Genomic DNA, 6,574 nt, shown 5'->3' on the forward strand with positions numbered 1-6,574 from the left:
GGACCCAATAGTGGTATGACCACAGTCACAGAAATGAATCGAGTGACAAATACCCATTCTTGATAATTGGTTGATAGAAACATTGTAATCGCTCTTAATACTGTAAATTATAACTAATGGGTCGTTTTAGAAAACAGAATGATTCACTCAGTATTTCCCCGCTGACAAAACCTTTTTCAAACATGTTTCAGGTGATCTGTGTGATCCAGGAAAAGTGCAGTAAAGCACTATCAAGCTCAGAGAAGTGGCTCAGTGTAAATAAAACAATAAAACGTGTTTTGACAAATAAAGATTTCTGTGTGAAATCAACTTATAGTAAATTATGGGATTATCCCTTAAACTTTGTGTAATATATTAAACGAGCATTTTCCGGTGAAAAGATCCTGTTGTAAAAAGACTTCCGCTGTCGCATAAATTAAATACCACGGGTACCACTGAAATCTGCACCGCGGGCCCCGACTCCGTCCAGGGTGGGTCGGGGGCCGTGACATATATATATAGGGTAAATTACTTTTTGAGTCCCTGTGTTTTATGGGTTTTAACCACTTGAGTCCAAAAGCAAAAGGTTTAACGACCTGAGTCCCTATAAGCATTTTCTTTAACCATTTGAGTCCAAATTTTTAACACTGCTAAAATTTTTTGGTTAAGTATTGTTAAATGATCAAAATACCCTTATAATTAAAAAATAAATATAAATCTGTCTCTATTATTTCTCAATCTCTGTAAATTATCACATTCATCTCTTATCTTTCTTTCTCTCTCTAGACCACCATCAACATCACCACCGTCACCACCACAGCCACAACCACCTCCGTCTCCAACCACCACCTCAACCACAAACCTCCAGCACACTCTCTGTCTCTCTCTCTCTCTCTCTCTCTCTCTAAATTCTAAAACTGTAACCTCTCTCTCTTATATCTACCTTAGGTTTCAGATCGGATGTGTAAGTGAACTTCCAATCCCTAAAAGACGAAACGAAATAGAGCGACTTTGCCCTAATACCTCAACACTCTGTCAACCACAAAAACACATATAACAGAGCATCACTCACTTTCACACATCTAATCACACATTAACTGAATCACTAGACATTTTGAGAATATTCAAAGAATCATCAAAAAACAATAATCCTACTATGAGAATTTCAAATCGAAATATAACAAACTACAGCCTAAATGTAACACCCGTTCTTATAAATCAAGGTTTAACGTATATTTAGCGAAATAATCATGTAATTAATGATCACATATACATCGGAAATACGGGTTGTTAAAAACTTTTACAATTTAAGTGATATACATAATGTGATTTAATTCGCCGTTTAGAATAACGACAAAACAACGTTGCGGAAGCTTTGTTTAACGTGTGTTCGGTTCTTGCTCGATGCTTGATCTTCATCCGGGACTCTCGACATTCACCTGTGATCAAAACCAACTTAAAGGTCAGTTTTGATAACTAAATAACTAATACAACGAGGAAATTAGGAAAACCCAACATTTATATCTTGATCCCAACACAATAACTCATTTCTGGCCTCCACTGTAACTTACGGTGACACCGTAAGTTACGGTGGCCCCTGTGTTAACATTTCCCTACCGTACATCAGTAGGCTAGCACCGTAACCAATTCAGCTCCACCGTAACTTACGGTGGCACCGTAAGTTACGGTGGCACCTGCATCCAACCTTTCCATTTTTTGCCGCTATTTGACACAAAACTTTCGTATCTTTCAATCCGCTTGTCCGTTTTACGCGATTCTTTCTCCTACGCACTCGTAATTTAATTCTCCATCGAATGGAGTTAAAATCTAACATCTCACTTCACGAAATTTTATACTTCAAGCTCTCGGCTTGAAGTCCAATTACGACACTTTTGACCCGTTCACGGTTTCCTCTAACAAACTCGTTCGTGGCCTTTGTTTCTTTTGTAAACATTTTGTTATGGTTATTTCCTATTGTACAAGGTTCAATTTACGGGTTACTACACATTTTTAACCCGTTTCGCTATTACTTCTATTTTGACCCGTTAAGGGTATTTATGCACTAAGATCCCATATCATCCCTTTTATACTTATCCTAAGAATTTAATCTATCAAATCACTTATTTCCAACAACCTTTAAAGGTCGTTTGCCCGATTTACCCATCAAGGGTATTTTAGTCGACTTTAGCCCCTCATTTACGACGAAGGGCATTTGCTACTAATTTGACCCAAAAAATATATGTTTAACCACAATCTTATTTATACATACCTGGCTCGAGTCAACCTAATGACCCGTTTCGACTCCTTGCTTTTATTATCGATATTCTTATGGTGACGCAATTACCCAAATTACTATTCGCCCCTGAAAACACATGACTTGACAACCACATTAGTTGATATTGTCAAATGGCGTTATTCCCACCATTTGACCCGTTCGACCTATATAACCCAACATTTTCATCTGTAACAAAACATGGGTTTTTAATTACCAATCACATATCCGACCCATTTCGGATTTTCTCACTAGATCCCTTTCTTTATAAAGTCAATTTCTTATATATATATATATATATATATTTACTTATTATTTTTTTTTAACCCATTCGGCTCACGCTATGGGTGTCCTTTGAAACTTATTTTACTTTAGTCGATACTTGACTAAATTCCCATTTTTACCCATTTTCCATTACTAGTTACGCTATAAGGTAACTTTAAGAAAAACTCACTAATTCTTAACCAATTCGTGACTAATTAACCATTTTGCCTTTTTCACCATTTATCATGGTTTAAAACATTTTTTTTTGTTGGTTCCGACTCATTTTGTTTTGGGTCGGAACCCATGATTCATACCAAATCCTTTATTGTATTCATCGTTATGAAAAAAACACATATACTACAAGTGGGTGTAAGTTTTACTTACCTCGCATCCGAAGTACGCTTTTCCTTCTTATTTGCTTCGTTTGACCCGCTTCCTTTCCAAGCCTTCACCTAGCTTGTCAAGCGTCAAACTATCATCATAATTCGTAAGAAGGTTAGTTTAGTCATTATTACATACGACTTTTTCATCTTACGAACTCTATGTCGGAACTACTATTCGACTTCAACATTGATTTGTTTGACTTTCGATAGTCAATTAACTTCAATCATATTACCCGCACAATAAGTTCAATCAATCATCACGTTTAGAACTCTTTTAATCACATTTTTGCATAATAGCCAAAACATCACAATTAGGTGTTTTAACTACAAAAATTCTAGTTTCGAGCCTTCTTTGAGGCATTTCAACAAACACTTTAAGGGCAGAATTTTACATGTTTATTTATCAAGTCTTTAGCTTATCTCTTAGCCCTATTTTCACATAAATCAACCATCTTACAAAGTTGTTAACTTCTATAACTTCTGAAATCACTTCAAAATTGTCAAATTATACTAGATTGTCACTCTATTTCCTAGTGTTCATCAAATCACACATAACCCACTAATCACCTACAATGGTGTTCATAAGTTTCACTAAAATTTCACATTATTTCAACTTGTATTTGTCTAGGGTTTGTCCCTAGACACTATATGGTTCCTAATTCATCATAAAACAAACATGCAACCATGAATTTCAGATTTTCCCAATTACATGAGAAATTCAAGTTGAGGGTTTTCATGAAATTTTACATACCTTGTAATCCTCTTGTGATGAGGATCAATAATCTACACTTTAATTTCGATTTCGACTTGGATTGAGCCTTCAATTTGCAAGTTTAGTGAGTTTTAGGGTTTGAGAGTGGGGAGTCGCCCCTGCTCATCTTCTGTACGACCAACACCTTCAAAATGGTGTTTTGGTTTTAAATTTTATTAAAATTAATATTATAGTTTCAATTCTTACAACTTAGGCCCTTCCATTTTGCACAACTTATAATCTAGTTGCATTTTAACCCTATTCATGCTTTAACACAAGACAACCAACTAACTAGGTTATTTATTTCCTAGTCAGTTTAGTGGGTTCGGGAATTCATAACCCGTTCTACTTTAAGTCCCGTTAAATTGAGCCTTTTATCTATCCTGTTTTTCTTGAAAACTCTGATTCACTTTAAATAAATATTAGGATTATTCAATTTATTCCTAATATTTGCCGGTTTACTTTTACCACTAACGGTACTTTCCCCGTCTTTAGTATTAACGGGGTTTAATTTCTAAACCTGTTTTCGGGGTGTTACAAGTCTACCCCCCTTAAAGAGGTTTCGTCCTCGAAACCTTTTCTTGCTTAATTCATCGAGTTCAAACTCAATGCATTTGATCCGAGAAATCTTTTAAACGTTACTTTTACTTTGACCAATTGTTAGTATTACCAGAAAAGTATGGCAATATTCCTTTTGGTTATTGATTGTCTATGTATCTCATACTACATAGTGCAATCTTGAAATAACATAACCTCGTTATTTCCACTAGTCCGGTTAACTTAGCGATATTCATCGCTTTCATATACTATCAAATTATTTATGAATCCGTCGTTTTGACCCGTTTAAAGGTCCTTGGTGAAATCTTTCACTTTTAGCAACTATTCTTTTGTTCATGAACTTATAGCTTTATGATCCCTCAAATAAGTGATCAATATTTTCTGTTAGTGAGGTCTCATGGGCCGTCACTTTATCTCTCGGATCTATATACCTTTGTTGTTTACTTGACCGAGTCGCCAAACGTTGGCCACTTAGTCACATAGGTTTATAAGTTATGTTTATTCTATATTACTCTTCGTAGTGAATAACGTGTTAAACAATTTCTTAATTTGGGTTTCGACCTTAACCGATCTCACTAACTAGACTTATCAGTCCAGTTACTTTGTACCTATCACTCGGGTCATAATATGATTACTTCACATTACTTCTCTTGACCGTGATCACGTCACGTCATGTTTAGGTCTATTCCAACCTTTCTTTTCAAATGTATCGTCTTGCACTTATCAGTGTCAAGACTTATATCTTTCATGCCTATTACATATTCGTCTGTCATAATTCATATTCGTAAAAACGTCATTTCTTGCAAAAACCGGAGTTTTAGTTTAGCATTTTCCTTTTAACTTTTGTCAATTATCCATATCAAGGAAATTGATAACTCATAATTTATTGTTTTCCGTTCTTACTTTATGCGGGGAATCGTAACAAATTCCCTCACCTTACTCTATTGACCCGTAGGTTCCTTCACTTAACCTCGTAGGCTATTTCCTTTTGTTTTCACCTCTTTAAGGTGAGACCCTTATGATCCTTTTTTCTTTAATTCATATCCCGCAGGTTATGATGATCCCGTAGATCATCTTTTATTCAAGTCTTTATTCAAATATGTATACATTTATATACGCATATGGCATTAAGGCACCCCCTCTTATGTTTTAGAATTATTCACGTTTACTTTTTGGATTTCGTTTGACCTTGACCGTAGTCTAAGGCTACATTGTTTCTTTCGAATTATCCTTCCGACTCCTTGACTTCTAACGTCAATTACACGTCGGTTTGCCCTACACTTACTGTTAACCGGTTCTTACCTATACTTCTTTACGTCCCATTACCCGGGTTCTTTTATTCTAATGTTTTTAACACCTTTAACTCTTTTACATAGGTTTACTAATATTTCGCACCTTTTTTTTTATTTTGTTTGACTTGTTCGTGTGAAAATTTCATCACTTATAATGTCAAACTTCAATCTTTGTTCGACCCGTTCAACTTTAAAATAGTTGAGCGTAATTCATCAAAATTTCTATTTGTCGTTATCTTATCGTCCTTTGGTCATGACCCAAAACCCGAGTCTTTTGACTTTCCATGCGCGTTCCTGTTTCTCAGTCTACGCATGTGTTTAAATCCTTACCCACCAACCGGGTGTTTTACCGAAGTCGTTATTATTGCAACCCTTACGGTATGCATTATGACTTCGTTTCGCTTTTAGATTCCTACTTTGTTCTCAAATTTGGTGTTTTACAAAATCGACCCGTTAAGAGTCTTATTTGCATTCTTCGGGTTCGAGTGTAAGTACACTACCTCCCAATGCATATCTTGATCATTTTACATGTTTATATTCTTCAGGTTCGAGTGTAAGTACACTACCTCCCAATGCATATCTACATCATTTTACATATTTGCATTTTCCGGGTTCGAGTGTAAGTACACCCCCTCCCAATACGTATTCTGATCATCTTACGTGTTTCTTTGTCCCTTCACTCGGGCTCATTATCTTAATGTAATACGCTTCCGTCACTCGGCTGTGCGTTTACATTATTATCAAATATTTTGCTCACTTGATTCTTTTGGGTACTTTTTAATTTGTCCCATTTACCCTGTCCTTACTACATCAGATATAATGTGTCCGCTATAAGAAACTCATGGTATCATATGCCACTACTTACTTGGCCAGAGTAAGCGATTAACACATGACATACACGACCTTTTTATAGTTTTCACATCACACCCCATGTAAGTAACACCTCTATTTAGCTTTCTTGGAGATAATATCCTGGATAGGTATTCTATTCAGGTTTCCCAAGTTTCTAATTTACATATGCGACAATCATTCTTTACATGTTTGTTGCACATTGCTAATTGCGCGATTATATTTA

General features: G+C 35.6%; 1 long non-coding RNA gene across 1 annotated transcript; it reads right to left on the reverse strand.

Moving 5' to 3' along the window:
• Nucleotides 1-1,175: 1,175 nt before the first annotated feature.
• Nucleotides 1,176-3,812, reverse strand: LOC110866331. Its single transcript, XR_002551333.2, has 3 exons — nt 3,650-3,812; nt 2,900-2,987; nt 1,176-1,418 (listed from the first exon to the last, which is right to left on the reverse strand). It is a non-coding gene; the product is annotated as an uncharacterized LOC110866331 (long non-coding RNA).
• Between the last annotated feature and the right edge of the window lie 2,762 nt (nt 3,813-6,574).

This window comes from Helianthus annuus, chromosome 7 (assembly GCF_002127325.2).
Source record: "Helianthus annuus cultivar XRQ/B chromosome 7, HanXRQr2.0-SUNRISE, whole genome shotgun sequence".
NCBI lineage: Eukaryota > Viridiplantae > Streptophyta > Magnoliopsida > Asterales > Asteraceae > Helianthus > Helianthus annuus.